At 40.1% G+C, this 21959-nt stretch overlaps 6 non-coding genes across 6 annotated transcripts; 2 read left to right on the top strand and 4 right to left on the bottom strand.

Annotated features, from left to right (window-relative positions):
• The first annotated feature begins 14954 nt into the window (after positions 1-14954).
• Positions 14955-15028, top strand: trnan-guu (transfer RNA asparagine (anticodon GUU)). The gene has a single exon. It is a non-coding gene; the product is annotated as a tRNA-Asn (tRNA).
• Positions 15029-15163: 135 nt separating this feature from the next.
• trnaf-gaa (transfer RNA phenylalanine (anticodon GAA)) lies at positions 15164-15236 on the bottom strand. Its single transcript has one exon. It is a non-coding gene; the product is annotated as a tRNA-Phe (tRNA).
• Positions 15237-15756: 520 nt separating this feature from the next.
• trnaw-cca (transfer RNA tryptophan (anticodon CCA)) lies at positions 15757-15828 on the bottom strand. The gene has a single exon. It is a non-coding gene; the product is annotated as a tRNA-Trp (tRNA).
• A 3086-nt stretch (positions 15829-18914) lies between these two features.
• Positions 18915-18987, bottom strand: trnak-cuu (transfer RNA lysine (anticodon CUU)). The gene has a single exon. It is a non-coding gene; the product is annotated as a tRNA-Lys (tRNA).
• A 415-nt stretch (positions 18988-19402) lies between these two features.
• On the top strand, positions 19403-19476 carry trnan-guu (transfer RNA asparagine (anticodon GUU)). Its single transcript has one exon. It is a non-coding gene; the product is annotated as a tRNA-Asn (tRNA).
• A 1997-nt stretch (positions 19477-21473) lies between these two features.
• trnae-uuc (transfer RNA glutamic acid (anticodon UUC)) lies at positions 21474-21545 on the bottom strand. Its single transcript has one exon. It is a non-coding gene; the product is annotated as a tRNA-Glu (tRNA).
• Positions 21546-21959: the final 414 nt, after the last annotated feature.

Genomic DNA, 21959 nt, shown 5'->3' with positions numbered 1-21959 from the left:
ATCTATAACTAACTAAGTCAGCAAGAGTGACAGACAGCAAAAGCAGGGACGTCAGAGGTGTCAATTTCAGGAACAAATGGTTTATTGTTGTGAACTATAATGTAATAAATGAAATATAAGGACAAGAACTTATTGCAGAGAACAGTTAGTTAAGTGGAAGGTACAGGTGAGTAAGAAAGTGTGTGGGCCTCCAATAACCCCCCCCCCCCCCACACACAAACACCACACCAATACAAAACCAAAGTATACAGGGAAAGCAATTACAAAGACAGTGTCGATGGCAATGGATGATAAATGAAATCCAAAGTAACAAAAGAACAAAACCAAAATTACAGGAACCAAAGTATCAAAGTAAAGTAGAAAAAACCAGCAAACAGAAAAGGAATAATCTCACCAACAAATAATGAAGTCCCGAATAGAGTCCTGTACTGATGATGATGGATGAAGGTTGATGGAAAAATAGCGATCGTAGAAAATGGTGAGTCTGTTGAGTAGAACCGCGTTGAAGGGTGAACAGCCATTTGGAAAATATCAGGAGGATCAGGAACAAAATGGAAACTGAACACACTAACAAAAACAAACCCTAAACAGACCTTGAACAGCAACTAAACTTAAACAAGTAACAGTGTAAACAAAAAAGAAATGTTTAGACAAAGTACAAGACTAACAAAAGAGTAAATGGATGCACATGTATTATCTAAAATAAAGTTAAAGTTACACTGTAGTTAAGTAATATGCTGTTTGTATAACGGATTCCTCAAGAGAAGCTTTAAACAGGTTTTGGCTTCCATGGACCTCTGAGATTGGAGGAGTGGATATCTGAATGAGCCAATAGGGGGAGAGGATGAACAGAGGGTGATAGCAAGGAACTATGGGAAATTGAGTTTTAACCTGGCCAGGCTACTGACCCTAATAAAAGGGACAGGTGGGTGAAACTTACACCCACTTTATGGAGCATGTGAATTGCTACACGTTTACCGTATGTATGGATGGTAGTTTTGAACACTTACCAGAACTTGCCCTGAAACTAGTTTCCCTTTCCATCTGAGCATTTTTATTACATTTAATACCAGGTTTTCTGCCTCCGTTGGATACTGAAAGAGTGCTGTTGCACATCCTCCTTAGGAATCCAGTTATCCCAGTCTGTTGATTTTTTTAAAATGACAATCAAAACACATATCATATTTCATGCTTGCTTTTACTGTGCTATACGCTATGATAAAACTGAAACTTAAAACAAATTAGTATATATTATGTATACATATTGGGCCCTATTTTTGACAGATGTGATATAGAAACGTCAAAATATGTTGCAGCATTTGATAAGAGAAGGAATACGATTTACCTTCCTTATTAAATTCTTAATCAAACACAGTATACACCCCTTAGTCACGGAGAGCCATTATGTCCAGAGATTAAATCTAAACATAAAATATTGACTGTTTCACTGTTAAGTAAAATCATGTACTTACATAATTCTGTCTCACTCCAAGTGCTGGGTGGTCACACAGTGAATTATACTTGTTAGCAATAGCTCTTGCAAGGTCATGCAATTCAGCTTCAGTTGGTCTTCGACCTGATTGTGTACACAAGTGATCCATACATATTCTTATAAGCCTCTTCCTAGCATCATCAATTTTCTTCTGGCTATATTCCTCTGGACTACTAAGGATGGAAATATGTGGCACAAATAGAGTAGCGTGTTCCTCCTCTGGTGTGTGTTGCACTTGATTGAACTGCTTGCATGGTTTGGGGTTTTTTGGCAGGAGTCGTCTCAATGTCTTCCTAAACCCAATTACGGTATACATTGGTCAGCACATTTTATTACATAATCATTAATGAAAGATTGTAAAAACATACGTGTAATAAAGAGGATAATGTAAAGGAGACAATATCATTCGTATTTTACCTTGCTCAAAGAGGTTTGTATGTCTCTAATCTTCTTCCTTGAAAGAAAATCTTCAAATAAATCTTTCAGGTCTCTGTCAGACAATGTTAAAAATGTCTGCCCATCAATACTGGCACCAGGGTTTAAAATCAGGGTATTACTGCTTTGCATCTAGTGTCTGTCTTTCAGAATTATATATTTATGATTAAATGACCATATTCATATTTGAACTAATATACTTTATATTTCCAAATGCTAACACAGCTACCACAGTGAGTTTTGTGAAATTAAATATTTAAAATTGGATTTTTAACGTGAATTGCTGAGGATCAGTGAAATACACAGAGCAGACATGCCCGTCTTTTTCAGAATTAAAATATTATATTCTATCACAACTAACATTATACGTGTTAATTTTCAATTACTAGATATCAGCATACATCATCCTCTATCTACATACCTTTCAAAATGTCTATACAGTTTTTGTGTTTCTAGCCAGAAACACAGTTGTTCCACGGACATTTGGCGAATGTCATCGAAGTCCATATCAAAGTCGTAAAATTAGAAGTATTAGATAAAATAATAATAAAAATATAATAATAAGAAAGCGAATCAGACGGAAACCAGGCTGAAGCGAGACTCGACGAGAAGGCTCTGATTGGCTGCGTTCCAGCACGAGGAGTAAGCGCCGATTGGCTACAAATACATTATTATTATTATTATTATTATTATTTATTTCTTAGCAGACGCCCTTGTCCAGGGCGACTTACAATCACAAGCAAATACAAATACATTCAAGTGTTTACAATACAAGTCATACAATAAGAGCAAGAAATACAATAATTTTTTCAAGTGTGACAAACCACAATTCAATAATACAGCAGATAATAGTGAAAGTTACATCAGGATATGATTAAATAGTGATAGTTACATCAGGGTATGATCAAGTACAAAATACTACAGGTTAAACACTTGGCAGATTACAATATTCTGAAGTACAGGATTAAATGTAGTAAAATAGGGGGCAGATAAGAGCAAAATAAAGCACATTTACATGAAGGGTGATAGTGTCCCAGGATACAAACAGAGGAGTTCTACAGGTGCTCTTTGAAGAGGTGAGTCTTGAGGAGGCGCCGGAATGTGGTCAGGGACTGGGCAGTCCTGACATCTGTAGGAAGGTCATTCCACCACTGCGGAGCAATGGTGGAGAAGGAGCGGGCTCGGGAGGCTGGGGAGCGTAGCAGAGGTAGAGCCAGTCTTCTAGTGCAGGCGGAGCGGAGAGGTCGAGTGGGGGTGTAGGGAGAGATGAGGGTCTGGAGGTAGCTGGGTGCAGTCTGGTCAAGGCATCTGTAGGCTAGTACAAGAGTCTTGAACTGGATGCGAGCGGTGATCGGGAGCCAGTGGAGCGAGCGGAGTAGTGGAGTAGCGTGGGCGAAGCGAGGCAGAGAGTACACCAGGCGGGCAGCAGAGTTCTGGATGAGCTGGAGCGGACGGGTGGCGGACGCAGGGAGGCCAGCCAGGAGGGAGTTGCAGTAGTCTAGGCGGGAGAGTACCAGGGCCTGGACCAGGAGCTGGGTAGCATAGTTGGTGAGGAAGGGTCGGATTCTTCGGATGTTGCTCAGGAAGAATCGGCAAGTGCGTGCCAGAGGGGAGATGTGCTGGGAATAAGAGAGGCAGGGGTCCAGGGTGACTCCAAGGTTCTTAGCTGAGGAAGAGGGAGAGAGTGTGGTAGATTCCAGAGGAACAGAGATAGAGAGATCAGAGGAAGGGGAGGAGGAGGGAAAGAAAAGGATGTCAGATTTAGAGAGGTTGAGTTTGAGGTGATGCAAGTGCATCCAGGAGGAAATAGCAGACAGACAGGTAGAGATACGGGAGGAGATGGTGGAGTCAGAGGTGGGGAAGGAGAGGAAAATCTGAGCATCATCAGCATAGAAATGGTATGAGAAACCATAGGATGCGATGAGGGGGCCCAGGGAGCGGGTGTAGAGAGAGAACAGGAGAGGACCCAAGACTGACCCTTGGGGGACTCCAGTTAAGAGAGGGTGAGGTGTGGAGGTTGCTCCACGCCAGGTTACTTGGTAAGTGCGGTTGGAGAGGTAGGAGGAGAACCAGGCCAGTGCCAGAGATCCCCAGGTCAGCAAGAGATGATAGTAGAATAGAGTGATCAACAGTGTCAAAGGCAGCAGAGAGGTCGAGGAGAATTAGGACAGAGGAGAGAGAGGCAGCTCGGGCACACTTAAGTGAGTTGGTGACAGACAGGAGGGTGGTTTCAGTGGAGTGAGCAGAGCGGAAGCCTGATTGGAGAGGGTCAAGCAGAGAGTGGTTGGACAGGAAAGCAGAGAGCTGGCGGTGTACAGTCCGCTCGAGGGTTTTGGAGAGGAAGGGTAGGAGGGAGACAGGACGGTAGCTCTGGAGGGAGGTGGGGTCAAGGGTAGGTTTTTTGAGGAGGGGAGTGATAGAGGCTTTTTTGAAGGCAGAGGGAAAGATACCAGAAACTAGAGAGGTGTTGAGGAGGGAGGAGATGAAGGGGAGTAGAGCAGGAGCAGCAGCTTGAAAGAGGTGAGTGGGGAGGGGGTCCAAGGCACACGTGGTGGGTTTGTGACCCTGGAGCAGGGAGGAGAGGTCAGAGTCTGAGAGGGGCAAGAAGGTGGAGAAGGAGGGTGAGTTAGTAGGGGTTGCAGTGGGTGTAGGAGTTGGAGCGGGAGGGGGTGCGGGGGAGGGAGAGGTGTTAAAGAGTTTGCGGATATCTGAGATTTTAGAAGAGAAGAAGGAGGCAAAGTCATCAGGGGAGATAGAGGAGGGAGGAGGAGGGGGGGAGGGTTTAGGAGGGAGAAGAAGGTAGAGAATAGTTTACGTGGGTTGTTAGTGGAGGCTTGGATTACACATTGGAAATAAGCACATTTAGCAGAGGAGAGAGTAGAGGAGAAGGAGGAGAGGAGAGTGCGGTAAAGGTCTAGGGCAGCAGGGAGATTGGTTCTCTTCCATTTCTTTTCAGCAGATCACAGTGTGATTCTTGCCGAGCGGAGCGCAGAGGAGAGCCAGGGATGGGGAGGGGAGGGGCAAGCAGGACGGGAGGTGAGGGGACAGAGGGAGTCGAGGGAGGAGGTGAGTGAGGAGAAGAGGGTGGAGGTAGCAGAGTCTACAGAGAGTTGTGAAAAGGAATCGATAGGAGGGAGGTGAGAGAGAGCAGTGGAGGCAAGGACAGAGGGGGAGAGAGAGCGGAGGTTACGGCGAGAGGTGACAGTGGGGGTAGGAGGAGTAGGGAGAGGGGGGAGAGACAGAGAAAAAGAGATGAAATAGTGATCAGAGAGGTCCAGGGGGGTGACAGAGAGGGTGGAGGGGCAGCAGGCCCTGGAGAAGGTGAGGTCCAGTTGACGGCCAGCTTTGTGGGTAGGAGGGGACGGAGAGAGACAGAAGTCGAAGGAGTGCAGGAGAGGGAGGAATCCAGCAGAGTGGCTGGGGTTGGAGAGATGGATGTTGAAGTCACCCAACAGGACAGTCGGGGTAGACAGAGAGGGGAGGGAGGAGAGTAGATAGTCGAGTTCATCCAGAAAGTGAGTGAGAGGCCCAGGGGGGCGGTACAGAACAATGAGCAGGAGTTGACAGGGAAAGGTTAGTTGGACTGCATGAAATTCAAAGGTATTGACAGAGAGTGAGATGAGATCGGAGGGGACAGAAAAGAGTAAGGAGGGAGAGAGGAGAAGACCCGTCCCACCTCCCCGTCCAGTGAGACGCGGGGTATGGGACAGGACGTAGAGAGAGGACAGGGCAGCAGGAGTAACAGTGTTATCAGGGGACAACCAGGTTTCAGTGAGAGCAAGGAAATCGAGCGAGAGGTGGGAGGCAAAGGCAGATATGAAATCAGCTTTGTTAGCAGAAGAGTGACAGTTCCAGAGTGCACCAGAGAGTGTGCGGGAGGGGGGGGAGAGGCAGAGAAATGAGGTTAGAAGGGTTGGAGGAGCAGCAGCGGAGGGAGGGCAGAGGACGAGGATGGGGGGACAGAACAGGGATGTGAGAGACAGTCATAGCAGGACAAGCAAGACAAAAGGCACAGTAGGAGCAGCGGGGTGGAGGATACAGACCTGACTAGTAGATGGCTTCTTCCAGAGCGCTGTTAGGTTCGGATCTATTCGACCAGTGTCTCAGCGCAGGCCTCCCCTTGCTGGACTCCCACAGCTAGACTCCCGGCTCTTTTGTTGAGGCTCTTCTGTTGGCTGGCGCTTCTTGCTGGCGCTAAAATAAGCTATCTTGCTTCAGACGCTGGTTACCTGTAGACTCCCACAGCTAGACTCCCGGCTCTTTTGTTGAGGCTCTTCTGTTGGCTGGCGCTTCTTGCTGGCGCTAAAATAAGCTGCTTGAATAAATGTTACACCTGCTTGGCAAAAGAACCAACTAAACTGTGTGGAAACCAATCAAATAGCAAAATCAACTGCTAATCAATTTAGCCACTCACCTGGTACTAATCACACACTAACTCAGCCAATTCAAACACCACCTTACAAAGTTACCAAATGTAGTTAGTTACAATTACTAAAAGCAGGAACTTATCTATCTGCCTCTGTCCCTGGTTACCTGTAGACATCTTGCAAATGCCTCTATCTTGGAATTAACGTTAGTAGTAGTTATTTTAACGCCTATGTTTCAAACACCGTGAATTATTTTGGGAACGATGGCTTTTAAATGTACTTTGTGTGGTATCCTGATGCTTACATTGAGAATCCTACTGACACATGGCCACAGAACATTCTCGTAGCCCCAACTTAATGGTCCACTGCCAGCTGTGTCCCAGGATTTATATGAAATAATTCATATTGGCTACATATACATCGAAACCACAAAGAATATTTAGATTCTACATTATATAACTCGCCAAATACGTCTGGAACTGACACACGAAATGAAAATCAAGGTATGTAATTTGTAATCGAAAATAAAATTATATGAAAAAAAAATTAACAAATTGCATTAGCTACAACTTGTATGTAAAACTCAGCATGTTTGTTTAAAATGTTCATTTTTAGTGTGTATAAGAAGCAGATGCAGAGATGCAGTGTACACTGTCAAGCCCAACCAAAAAGGAAGAGAAGTCAAGCTGTCTCGGTCGTACCTTCTGAAACTAAGAGTTGTGCATATATATATATATATATATATATATATATATATATATATATATATATATATATATATATATATATATATATATATATGTTTGTTCAGCTTCATATATTTACACTATCTTGATTACTTGAGTTTTTTTATTTATATTTCATATAAGCAATGTGTTTTGTATTAGGAATATACTGTTTCATGAATTAATGTTGATATATTGAACAATGAAGGAGACAACCTTTTATCTAGTGTTTTTTTGTTTTTTTTTAAAGCTCACCACTGTGTGTTTTGATATGTATTATACTTGCATTTAACTTTTCCTTATGTAGAATTATAAGTACATCAATTACATTTTATATAAGTACTTTTTTTTTTTTACATAACTCGATTTCTGTAAACAGATTACTAAATTAACTTTATGGCATAGACAAGTTTGTAACAAATACATTAAAAGTTTTTCTATGATTTAATTGTAAGAAATTTAATTTAATTTAAACTTATGTATCTTTCACCTTTAAAATATAGGATGCATTTTCTTAATATTTTTAACAAAATCTGTAGTAAATGTCAGTATTTAAAAGTAATGTTTAGTAATTGGTAGTAATAAGTATTTATTTTAATCAATATAAGTAAAATAAAAATACTAACTATTTATTTTGTGTGTGTGACGGGCGCAAAGTGTTTAGAAAGCTTAGCACCAGAGAGCAAGCGCACCGAGAGGGCGGATTTCCCCGGGTCCAATGACTCGAAGGGGTCCGGGAGAAGGGGAAAACATATATACCGGAGTTGGGCACCACCCTGTGTTTTCAAATAGGAAACTATTCGAAATTCCCATCTCTAATCCTAATAATAAACACTATTAAAACAATATTCATAATACAAAATAATAACAATCCTTCTCAGAGCGTTGTCGCTTGTGTTGCCCCTCCCAAGTCAGCGCCAACCTTGCTGAGTGATACCAACGAGTCCTGGCTGGTCACAAGTCTATTCCATCTAAAAGAATACGCTGTTGCTTTTATGTCGGCTGATTTATTTTGACAGGCATGTTTGAGATATTTGCTGTCGCTAACAGTGTAAAGAAGGCAGCAGTGTGGAGTAGTGGTTAGGGCTCTGGACTCTTGACCGGAGGGTTGTGGGTTGAATCCCCAGTGGGGGACATTGCTGTTGTACCCTTGAGCAAGGTACTTTACCTAGATTGCTCCAGTAAAAATAATATGATATCTGTATAATGTGATATCTTGTAACAATTGTAAGTCGCCCTGGATAAGGGCGTCTACTAAGAAATAAATAATAATAATAAAGAAGCACAAAGGCAGATTCATCCATTACATTTTTTTATATATATATATATATATATATATATATATATATATAGGTCGGTGGCTAAATGCTAATCTGAAGTCATTCAGCCTATTTAAATGGAGAAAAGTAGTCACTGTGGTGTTTGGTATCATTGTGTGCACCACACTGAACATGGACCAGAGAAAGCAAAGGAGAGAGTTGTCTGAGGAGATCAGAAAGAAAATAATAGACAAGCATGGTAAAGGTAAAGGCTACAAGACCATCTCCAAGCAGCTCGATGTTCCTGTGACAACAGTTGCAAATATTATTAAGAAGTTTAAGGTCCATGGAACTGTAGCCAACCTCCCTGGGCGCGGCCGCAAGAGGAAAACCGACCCCAGATTGAACAGAAGGAGAGTGCAAATGGTAGAAAAAGAACCAAGGATAACTGCCAAAGAGATACAAGCTGAACTCCAAGGTGAAGGTACGTCAGTTTCTGATCGCACCATCCGTCGCTTTTTGAGCGAAAGTGGGCTCCATGGAAGAAGACCCAGGAGGACTCCACTTTTGACAGAAAAACATAAAAAAGCCAGACTGGAATTTGCTAAAATGCATATTGACAAGCCACGATCCTTCTGGGAGAATGTCCTTTGGACAGATGAGTCAAAACTGGAGATTTTTGGCAAGTCACATCTGCTCTATGTTCACAGATGAAAAAATGAAGCTTTCAAAGAAAAGAACACCATACCTACAGTGAAACATGGAGGAGGCTCGGTTATGTTTTGGGGCTGCTTTGCTGCGCCTCGCACAGGGTGCCTTGAATCTGTGCAGGGCACAATGAAATCTCAAGACTATCAAGGCATTCTGGAGCGAAACGTACTGCCCAGTGTCAGAAAGCTCTGTCTCAGTCGCAGGTCATGGGTCCTCCAACAGGCTAATGACCCAAAACACACAGCTAAAAGCACCCAAGAATGGATAAGAACAAAACATTGGACTATTCTGAAGTGGCCTTCTATGAGTCCTGATCTGAATCCTATCGAACATCTATGGAAAGAGCTGAAACTGGAGAAGGCACCCATCAAACCTGAGACAGCTGGAGCAGTTTGGTCAGGAAGTGTGGGCCAAACTACCTGTTAACAGATGCAGAAGTCTCATTGAGAGCTACAGAAAACGTTTGATTGCAGTGATTGCCTCTAAAGGTTGTGCAACAAAATATTAGGTTAGCGGTCCCATCATTTTTGTCCATGCCATTTTCATTTGTTTTCTTATTTACAATATTATGTTGAATAAAAAATCAAAAGCAAAGTCTGATTTCTATTAAATATGGAATAAACAATGGTGGATGCCAATTACTTTTGTCAGTTTCAAGTTATTTCAGAGAAAATTGTGCATTCTTCGTTTTTTGTGGAGGGGTACCAACAAATTTGAGCACGTCTGTAAGTCAATATAATTATGCTTGAATGACAATAAGAGGACATCTTGTTTGAAGCCGAGTCAATGGGTGCCCCCCCCCCACTCCCAAACATTTTGATTAATGTTATTTAGTATAATTACCTCATATACAGTGATGACCGAAACTGACTTTTTCCCCTTTCCTTCATCAAATTTAGTTTTTTCTTCAGTGAGCTGAATTACAGGTAGCATTCTGAGATCTCCCTGAAAAGAAAAATGGGGCGGGGGTAATGACCTTTGTATAAGTAATTGCTTTGTACAGTGGCGGGGTGTGAAGGGGGAGAGGGAGGAGGGTTGTTGTTCTTTTTGTTTGTTACCTTCGTGCGTTTCCAGCTGGCAAAGCCACAAGTCATTCACAAGAATACAATGTGTTTTGTGATCGTTTATTTCCTCACCTCTTTCTTGGATCCAATCAGTAACTCAGAGACCGTCCTAACCTGTTCAGCCCTTTTGCACAATGTTTCAAATCATGTACTTCCAAGGACCATTGCAAATTCACCCATTACCTAATAGAAAAACACATGCACAAGTATGAAGTTGAAAAAAAATAAAAATAAATAAAAAATACCTCCAACGCCTTAATGTTGAACTAGAATTTATAAACCCAGGACCTATGCTGTCAGATAACAGTTTTAGAAAACTGTTGACATTACATTAAAAATAAATAAAAATACAAATGAATAAAAAATAAAGTAAAATAAATGTCACAAAATGAGTTTCTGTATATCATCATCATAATAACTGTACTTGGATTAAAGCAAATCACAACCTTTAATCCAACATTCACACCCACAATTTGAATTTTATTTTACTGATCAGTAATATTGACTGTTTGATGAAACTGTAGAAGGAAAATAATAAGGCAGTTAACTGTAAGCAGGTGAATTGTAGTATGCCCTCTATAACTTTACAATAACATGAGTAAATAAACAGATACTTACAAATATTCCCCATTCAAAACAAGGGTAAACTTCAACAATTGGTTTAATTCTTCCAGCTGGAAGAGTGGTCAGCCACAATCGACGATTGCCAAACGTTTCTTTAAGAAGAATGTCTATGTGATTGTCATCAGGCTTATTTTTGTCAAATTCTTTTCTTAATTCTTCGACATGGCGGTCGTATTCTTCATCGGGCCGTTCTTCACGCCTCTGTATGGTAGGTACCTGGGCTTTCTTTGCCATAATTGGTGCCGAACTGGAGTCAATGGGCAGGTTTTACCTTTTTAAAGACCACCTCATGTGCCTCATCTTCTGACTGAGGCACTTAGAAAATAAGGACTACAAAAGAACAAAAGGTGAAAACAATAATTGTGAATAAATACATCATGTTTCAGAAAGAAATTGCAAGCTTCAATTCCCAATGTATTGTTTTGCATACTTGAATTCCATCTTACCCACGGTTCATTCCCTTCATGCTTAATGCATGGGTATTTGCTATACAGCTTTTTTCCCAATGGCCTGTCACTTACGGTGGGAAAATTAGCCAGGTAATAATTACATGCTTCATCAACCATTTTATGCCATATCCCTCTTGAATTGCCAGCCAGAAGACTTCTATGCACCAGGTCAGAAAATGGAGGCAGAGGGGTTCTATCATCCACTGTTGAACATCCTGTAGAGTATAATAACAAATAATAATACAAAACAAAAAATAATTAAGTCTGAGGCTGACATTCATTGATAAAGAGTGCAATCTTAATAATGTGCAACAAAATTAAACTGATGAGCAAGAAGAAAAAAATAAACATAAACAGGTACTTACTCCGATTTGCAGAATATTCCATGTATGCTGCGGAGTCAAGGGATAGGATTTCATTTATTTTTTCGTAATCAGACTTCTGCTCAATTGATGTTATGTTCACTTGTTCTTCTATGGGTATCTGTGGGATCCAGCTCTCTCCTTCCATCAGTATCATTAAAGATTCTGATTGCATCTCCAATAAGATTTTGTCATCAATCTCAGTTCCGTCAGTTTCCAGGACCAGTATATGCCCCTTTTTGGAAGGCCAAGTTTTTGTGAACCTGAAAAGGTTATCAATAATTGATCATTTAGATTTATACATAACAAAATAAGAAATGGCAAGAACAACAGACAGCCATTCAACCTATTTGACTTTTTCATTCTATTTTGAATCTTTTCAGCTGTTAGATCCGTGCTCCATTTTGTGCCACCAGCCAATTCAACTACAGAATAATGAATCATCCCAACACTGCCTTAAAATTTCTAGAACAGACTGTAAAATATAAGTGGAATGTAGTTAATTACACCACCCGTCCACCCATTGCAACCATACAGAAAGATTATAAAAGATTATTTGGAATTATAGAAAGTTATATCAGTAACATTTTATCTACTCACCTTTTTCAAGAACTTCTTTGAAGGATGTTCCGCTGACCTTTTTTTTTTTTTTGTTTAGGCTGCCGATCCCACACTTTGAAGACACCCACGGTGGGCTTTGAGGTATAAAAAGAGTGAGGAACTAAGAGACTGGGAGCATGGAACTAGGAGATACCGGAATAGGAAAGAGGGAGAAGCCGAGGGAAGTAAACGAAAATAAAGAGGACGAGATTAGACAGTGAGCGGCTGGGGTTTTTTTGTGCACGGACAGTGTCAGTTTCGTTTTGTTATTTTTTTTCGTGGACTCACTCTGGGAGGACTGCGGAACTTGGTGATTGAAGACATTTGAAAAGAGGTACTGACAAGAACCTTTGCGTTCGTGGTTTATGTCAGGATATCAGGATCTCTCCTGAGGCCTTCAGCTGAAGCGCAGCACCCTATGGAGAGGGCTGCCCAAACAGGCATCTGGACAGGAGCCCTAGGAGGAGATCTGGACCAGAGAGTGGATGACGTATGGTTAAGTGAACAAATACACATTAAAATGCATCTAACGCTCAAAAATAAAACAATAATTCAAATAAACAAACTGTGCAAAAAAAGGAAAACCAATCCAATTCAAATTCAAAAATCATAAGTGATAATACTGAATAAAATAATAATCAACACATTCGTCACCCGTGACATTACCACCACTGCGATCTTGAAAATGTTTGTATGCCACAGAATTTAAGATCTGAAACGGAATTTTTGGCATCTACAAAATGTCTAGCTAGTGGTGGATGAATATGTTTTCTCCTAATTGAACTTTTATGCTCGCTCATTATAGCGCAATTGTAACTGTCTAGTAGTTTTGCCATCATATTGCAAATGGCTAGGACAAGAACTCACATAAATGACATGAGTTGAAGCACAATCACTTGTAAGATACTGTACTCTTTTTTTTCGTTGTATGGCTTGTGCATTTTCTTAGTTTTAAATGTATTATCACAGGCGGTACACTTACGATTTGGAAAAAATCCAGTAGATTTGTCCAGTACACCTAGATATCTCGAACATCTAAACGAGTCAGCCCTTAATAAAGACCGCCCGTGTTCATTTCGGCGTTTATGACATTGTCTATACACAACAGCTCTTATGTAATCCTATTGGTATCGAATAGATCACAATTAATGTGTTCCATGTTTCCAGTCAGTTTGATAGTTTTAATACTGTATTACATTCTGAATATGAATAGAGCTGAATTATTAATTGTAGATAATACTTAGAATACCAGATACATATTTAGCATTAAAAAGCAATAGATGTGATTTATTTAATAGTCGTTCATTATTTTGTGTATCAGCCGCCACACAAAGCCGAGCGCAGTGCGGTATACTGTAATGATGCTCCAGTCAGTCTGTCCGGACTGCACCTGAACCATCTTAAAAACACGAAGCTTCTAATAAGCTAATTTGTAAAAGTTAGTAAAGAATTGCGCTAATATAACGAAGCTAAATTTGAACTCCTAGCTGGAGCAACGAGAGAGGGCGAGAGGGCGGGGCAGAGAAGGAGGGGGAGACGCTGCTAGGCAACCGGCTCGTAAACATTCCACTCAGCTGAGCAGAGACCGTTAGGATTTAAAAATGCGAACGTTCCGAGCGGCGTTAGGCGCTTCGTTAAATTAACACACCGTTGCTGGCATTTGAATATAACCATATTTTAAATACTCAAATAGGACTGTATTAAAAAAATATATTATGTTTTTCAAAGTAATATGTTATGTGGAATATTAAAACAATCAAATTAAATAACACATGTTTGGACACAAAATATTTTTCTTCCTCATAACGTATTAGAAAATGTAAACAGCAGTTGGAGAATGCCGAAGTCGATCATCCTAGCATGTTAAACGAGGGCATTTCTCCTGTAAGCTGCGTCTAGGAATAGATCGTTTATACTGTTCTCAATGGTCTGCATCCCAGCCTGAGACCACGATCTAGTGGCCGACGGAGATGTTTTTCAAAGTAATATGTTATTTGGAATATTAAAACAATCAAGTTAAATAACATGTTTGGACAAAATATTTTTCAGTGACGTTAACAAGTAGTCTGTTTACAACAAAAATGCAATCTGTGTTAGGAACACTATTTTAGTCGGATTTAAAAATGGAAATTAAAATGGTATTGAGTGCTGACAAGAGTTTGGTATCAGCTGTTGATTTTCTTAAAACAATCTTTAATAGTAAAATAAAGAAATTTATTCTTTTTAAAAATAAGTAAAATTGAACTGTTAGAAGTGGGATTTGAACCCACGCCTCTATTCAATAAGTAATTTTGTTGCAATACTGTATACAATGTGAACAGAATCAGACATTGCTCCGTTGTCTCGAAGAAACATCTTCAATTTGTATTTAAAAAGGACGCCCAACGTGGGGCTCGAACCCACGACCCTGAGATTAAGAGTCTCATCCTCTACCGAATGAGCTAGCCGGGCTGACTGGTGCTCGTTTCTTTCACTATAACCAACTGAGCTATTAATTTGTCATCTTATTTGAGAAAATAGTGAATGACAGAACCAAAGATTCCAAATATAATCCACTGAACTGTAGCTTTATTATCATAATGAAAACAGATTACACATGACCACAGTTCTGTATCAAAATTAAGTCGTAAGTATATGGTTTCCATTGTAGCTATTTACACACACTGCTCTGTTGTCTCCCAGGGTGTTATCTAACAAAAAAGACACATGCTGTGCTGCCATAATTGATTACATAGACTTTCCTGCCCCGTGTTGCTTTCATCTTAGATGTGATCTCAGGTTCTGCTGAGTTCTGCTCCCTCGATCACGTTCTGCAGCATCTCGCCTTGCTAATGACTGCTGTATGCTTTGGTGGCTTAATAGGTTGGTCTCTGTGGCGCAATCGGTTAGCGCGTTCGGCTGTTAACCGAAAGGTTGGTGGTTCAAGCCCACCCAGGGACGACGCTTTTTGCATTTCTTAATCACATTATATAATGGCACTCTGATACGCTGTTATTTCATCCAATTACGCTGAAGAATAAATGTGCTCTGTTTTTTTAGTTCAAAATAACACAAAACAAATATCGTCTTGCTGTTTGCCGAAACCCGGGATCGAACAAGGGCCCTTTAGATCTTCAGTCTAACGCTCTCCCAACTGAGCTATTTCGGCTTGACAAGACTGATGTTTCGAGATAGCATTCTTTTTGGCAATCCAGTAAACCTGTAATGAGAAACGTTCAACAGCTCGGCAACACCATAATAGAATCCGAAGCCTTTACAAATGCGTTTAGAAACTCTTAAGTTTTCTCCCAAATGCGGTTCTCAACAAATGGTTTTTTTTGGCTCTGGTCTTGTATCATCACCCTGACTACTGTCCGTCAGAAAGTGGCATTAATAAAAACGTCATTATGCAAAGTTCCCAATGTGCAAATACGCAGCATATTTAAACTTCTTCACAATCTTAAACCATCCCAAATGAATTTAAAATACTGACTGACAGGTTACACACATTTTCACTATCTCATGCAAGGAAGTGTTAATATGACTTTATTACCCAACTGTGTCAATGGAGACTGGTCAACATAATCAATATGCTGTATAGGCTAAATTGTATAAATAAATGTCCGGAAAGATTCAAATTCAAACACGTTAAAAAATGAAATAGTGTGTAATAAAAACAAAGGCGGCTTTGACCTCGACGTGATTTGAACACGCAACCTTCTGATCTGGAGTCAGACGCGCTACCGTTGCGCCACGAAGTCCAGGTGTCATACCAGCTTGTTATGCAATGCTAGAGTGTACAGCAAGCATGCCAAACACATAGCGGTGCCGACGCTGATACTAGGAAAACACTCGGTATCACCAGGGTCATGGGAAACAGCCGACTCAATACTTGTTCGTAGCCAGCAGGGCTATTAAGTTGTCGGAAGTGTGTTTGATTCTCAGCTTTAAAAGTAAAGAAAACATAAAACAATGCGATTTGCTTTTATAAATGTCATTATTTGAAACGTGGGCATAAACACAGTTGTATTGGCTGGGAATCGTCTCTGGTCAATTACTTGGAAAGCAGCTATGCTGAGCAATATATCACCAACGGGGTAAAGCTGGCAGTACTGAGTGACACAGAAGACGGATTCTCTCAGCGCATCTCTGAATGCGCACTGGCACAAAGGGGCTTTTCTCATCTAATGACGTGGCAGAATGCAATAATGTATTGGGTTAATTTGCCTCCAAAAGAAACATAAATACATGTGTATGTATTTGACACAAGTGACCCTATGCCTGTGTTTATTTATTTATTTTCTGCACGTATTAATTAGTATTGTGTGAATATTTTATTTAGATCGTTTTTTTTCTTTCTTTTTCATAATTTTCTGTTTGCTTTGCACTGTGTTTTTTGCTGTGTTGACTATTATTTGTCTATTTTGTTTGGTGCACGGGTGAAACGGAGTTCGTAATTAAATTATTTTTTGTTTTGTTTATCACAAGCACTGTCCACACGGACCTCAGGTCCCGCCACAAACAATTGCAGGTACCTGTACACACCTGGAATTAGAAGGGCTTTGAGGTATAAAAAGGGTGATGAACTAAGAGACTGGGTGCATAGAACTAGGAGATACCGGAATAGGAAAGAGAGAGAAGCCGAGGGAAGTAAACGAAAATAAAGAGGACGAGATTAGACAGTGAGCAGCTGGGGGTTTTTTTGTGCACGGACAGTGTCAGTTTTGTTTTGTTATTTTTTTTCGTGGACTCACTCTGGGAGGACTGCGGAACTTGGTGATTGAAGACATTTGAAAAGAGGTACTGACAAGAACCTTTGCATTCGTGGTTTATGTCAGGATATCAGGATCTCTCCTGAGGCCTTCAGCTGAAGCGCAGCACCCTATGGAGAGGGCTGCCCAAACAGGCGTCTGGACAGGAGCCCTAAGAGGAGGTCTGGACCAGAGAGTGGATGACGTATGGTTAAGTGAACAAATACACTTTAAAATGCATCTAATGGTCAGAAATAAAACAATAATTCAAATAAACAAACTGTGCAAAAAAAGGAAAACCAATCCAATTAAAATTCAAAAATCATAAGTGATAATACTGAATAAAATAATAATCAACACATTCGTCACCCGTGACATTACCACCACTGCGATCTTGAAAATGTTTGTATGCCACAGAATTTAAGATCTGAAACGGAATGTTTGGCATCTACAAAATGTCTAGCGAGTGGTCGATGAATATATTTTCTCCTAATTGAACTTTTATGCTCGCTCATTAATGTGCAATTGTAACTGTCTAATAGTTTTACCACCATATTGCAAATGGCTAGGACAAGAAATCACATAAATGACATGAGTTGAAGCACAATCACTTGTAAGATACTGTACTCTTTTTTTTCGTTGTATGGCTTGTGCATTTTCTTAGTTTTAAATGTATTATCACAGGCGGTACACTTACGATTTGGAAAAAATCCAGTAGATTTGTCCAGTACACCTAGATCTCTCGAACATCTAAACGAGTCAGCCCTTAATAAAGACCGTCCGTGTTCATTTTGGCGTTTACGACATTGTCTATACACAACAGCTCTTATGTAATCCTATTGGTATCGAATCGATCGCAATTAATGTGTTCCATGTTTCCAGTCAGTTTGATAGTTTTAATACTGTATTACATTCTGAATATGAATAGAGCTGAATTATTAATTGTTGATAATACTTAGAATACCAGATACATATTTAGCATTAAAAAGCAATACATGTGATTTATTTAATAGTCGTTCATTATTTTGTGTATCAGCCGCCACACAAAGCTGAGCGCAGTGCCTTATACTGTAATGATGCTCCAGTCAGTCTGCCCGGAATGCACCTGAACCATCTTAAAAACAGGAAGCCCCGAGTAAGCTAATTTGTAAGTTAGTAAAGAATTGCGCTAATACAACGAAGCTAAATTTGAACTCCTAGCTGGAGCAACGAGAGAAGGCGAGAGGGCGGGGCAGAGAAGGAGGGGGAGACGCTGCTAGGCAACCGGCTCGTGAACATTCCACTCAGCTGAGCAGAGACCGTTAGGATTTAAAAATGCGAACGTTCCGAGCGGCGTTAGGCGCTTCGTTAAATTAACACACCATTGCTGGCATATGAATATAACCATATTTTAAATACTTCAATAGGACTGCATTAAAAACGATGTGTTTTCAAAGTAATATGTTATTTGGAATTTTAAAACAATCAAGTTAAATAACATGTTTGGACACAAAATATTTTTCAGTGAGGTTAACAAGTAGTCTGTTTATAAAAAAAAATGCAATCTGTGTTAGGAACACTATTTTAGTCCGATTTAAAATGGAAATTAAAATGGTATTGAGTGCTGAAATTTATTATTTTTAAAAATAAGTTAAATTGAACTGTCAGTAGTGGGATTTGAACCCACGCCTCCATTCAGAGACCAGAACACACAATTCTTTAGAAAGACAGAGTCCTTGAGTCTGGCGCCGTAGACCACTAGACCATTCTGACAAGCTCCGTTTGTTACTGTAGAAAACCGCATTATTTATTTCAGCACACACTAGGGTTCTCGTATCAAGGCCCGATTGGGTTTATTACGCACATACCAACTGTTGCTCCATGAATGATGTTATGACAAGTGTAAAAAAAAGAAACGGATTGAAGTCAACCCAAAAAAGTAAGATTATTTATTTCAATATCGTTATAGCTATAAACGATGCATGCTTTTTACAATAGCAATTGCTATTTGACAATGACCAATAAGTAATTTTGTTGCAATACTGTATACACTGTGAACATAATCAGACTTTGCTCCGTTGTCTCGAGAAACATCTTCAATTTGTATTTAAAAAGGACGCCCAACGTGGGGCTCGAACCCACGACCCTGAGATTAAGAGTCTCATGCTCTACCGACTGAGCTAGCCGGGCTGACTGGTGCACGTTTCTTTCACTGTAACCAACTGAGCTATTAATTTGTCATCTTATTTGAGAAAATAGTGAATGACAGAACCAAAGATTCCAAATATAATCCACTGAACTGTAGCTTTATTATCATAATGAAAACAGATTACACATGACCACAGTTCTGTATCAAAATTAAGACGTAAGTATATGGTTTCCATTGTAGCTATTTACACACACTGCTCTGTTGTCTCCCAGGGTGTTATCTAACAAAAAAGACACATGCTGTGCTGCCATAATTGATTACATAGACTTTCCTGCCCCGTGTTGCTTTCATCTTAGATGTGATCTCAGGTTCTGCTGAGTTCTGCTCCCTCGATCACGTTCTGCAGCAGCTCGCCTTGCTCATCACTCCCGTATGCTTTGGCGGCTTAATAGGTTGGTCTCTGTGGCGCAATCGGTTAGCGCGTTCGGCTGTTAACCGAAAGGTTGGTGGTTCAAGCCCACCCAGGGACGATGCTTTTTGCATTTCTTAATCACATTAGATAATGGCACTCTGATACGCTGTTATTTCATCCAATTACGCTGAAGGATAAATGTGCTCTCTTTTTTTAGATCAAAATAATACAAAACAAATATCGTCTTGCTGTTTACCGAAACCCGGGATTGAACCAGGGACCTTTAGATCTTCAATCAAACGCTCTCCCAACTGAGCTATTTCGGCTTAACAAGACTGATGTTTCGCGATAGCATTCTTTTTGGCAATCCAGTAAACCTGTAATGAGAAACGTTCAACAGCTCGGCAACACCATAATAGAATCCGATGCCTTTACAAATGTGTTTCGAAACTGTTAAGTTTTCTCCCAAATGCGATTCTCAACAAATGTTTTTTTTTTTTTTTTTTTTTTTGTATTCCTTCCAGAGTAAGTCCAAAAGGCAAACACTGGAACTGGCTGCCTGAAAGTGCAGCGCTTGAACTGCCTCAACAAACGCTTAGCTCTAAAACGTGTACATTGAAAGTCTATTAACATCTTTAACACAATCATCTGTATTCCAATCCACAGGGTGATCAATAAAGTGACTGCTGGCTTTGTTTAAATATTAACAAGATGTATTCAGGATTCACGCGTATTCTGAGCAAGCACGATAGAATATGGTAGTGAAAGGACAAGCAAATAACAGGTTTATTGGCTCTGGTCTTGTATCATCACCCTGACTACTGTCCGTAAGAAAGTGGCATTAATAAAAACGTCATTATGCAAAGTTCCCAATGCGCAAATACGCAGCATATTTAAACTTCTTCACAATCTTAAACCTTCCCAAATGAATTTAAAATACTTACTGACAGGTACGGCCCTTTCCCAATGTAACACTCTGCTTTGTTTGAACACCAACGATGGGTGGGATATTATGTAGTAAACCACAATACTATTGTTCCCACTGTTCACGAGATGAGGCGTTGCCGTGGTAACCATGGTCTGTGAGGCGCCGGTGTGAAAGAGTTGCAGTGCAGCGGTGACGTCGGAACAGTCTTTCTGATGAAAACGCAGAGCAAGCTGAGAATGACGCTGCGCTTTGAACGGCGCTGTAGCTGCGCTGGAGACTGGATGGAGCAGAAAAGACTAACGTTGGAGCTCCTGCAGAAAAATACAAAAGCTGAATGATGAAAAGAATAGAAACAAACACAGACGAAGGGCGGAAGCAGTGCTGGGTATATAAATAGAAAAGAAGGAGAGATTGACATGCAAGCTACCTAACGGGATTGCCCATACCGCTCTGGTCACGCCCTTTTTACCTGACCAAACACAGCAGCGCAAGATAATGGCAGAGAGACTGGAACTTGATTGAAACTGAACTGCCCCCCCCAGGAAGTAATTTGTTTGTCGCTATATAATCAATATGTTGTGTGGGCTAAATTGTATAAATAAATGTCCGGATTTCAAATTCAAACACGCTAAAAAATGATATAGAGTGGAATAGATATAAAGACGGTTTTGACCTCGACGTGATTTGAACACGCAACCTTCTGATTTGGAGTCACACGCGGTACCGTTGCGCCACGAAGTCCTGGTGTACTGTTTGCTTGTGATGCAATGTTAGAGTGCACAGTGTGACATGAACGCATGCGATAATGTGTTAATTTACCAACAGAAACATAAATAAAAGTGTATGTATTTATTTGTGAATAAACTATCTTGCTTATACGATGGGACCAGAGACCTTACATCGGCAATCTAATGATAGGCCAACCCCTGAGAGACTTTGTCTTGACCAGGGACTAATATAATCTAAAAACAAACTGCGATGGGAATGTGAATAGAGACAAATACATTTGTACCATTCTGTAAATTTATATATATATATATATATATATATATATATATATATATATATATACCTCAAGTACCTGTAGGTTTTTTTTAAATACTTTTTTATTTTATAACTGTAGCTTTATTATCATAATGAAAACACATTACACATGACCACAGTTCTGTAACAAAATGACAAAGACGTTCCCATACTGGGAGTCGAACCCGGGCCGCCTGGGTGAAAACCAGGAATCCTAACCGCTAGACCATATGGGAAGGTGATTATCAAACTCATTTACATGCAACAGTAGCTACACTCTAAAACCATGTGTAAGTTTGGAACATTCATAAACACTTATCTGTAACACTTTTTAAACGTGTCAAGGCGTTTACTTTATAAACATATTTAGAATATAAACGCGTTAAGGTGTTTAAGTAATAAACACGTGAACATGTTTATTCGCTCTAACACTTTTTAAACACCTGAACACGTTTACAAATCTACAGGTGTTTAAGATCTAAACACGTAAAATGCTTTCTTATTTTTACAATACAAAAAGACACAAATTAAACAACTTACTTTTATTTATTGCATATTTCAAAGTTAAGCCAAAAACTTTTTTAAACAAAAAATCTATTGCAATAGTAACAAGTATTTGAATTGTAATAAATATTTACAATTTGAAGAAT

The sequence above is a fragment of the Acipenser ruthenus genome, chromosome 35 (assembly GCF_902713425.1).
Source record: "Acipenser ruthenus chromosome 35, fAciRut3.2 maternal haplotype, whole genome shotgun sequence".
Lineage (NCBI taxonomy): Eukaryota > Metazoa > Chordata > Actinopteri > Acipenseriformes > Acipenseridae > Acipenser > Acipenser ruthenus.
The sequence above is the reverse complement of the archived record's forward strand: the minus strand, read 5'-3'. Positions and strand labels throughout refer to the sequence as shown.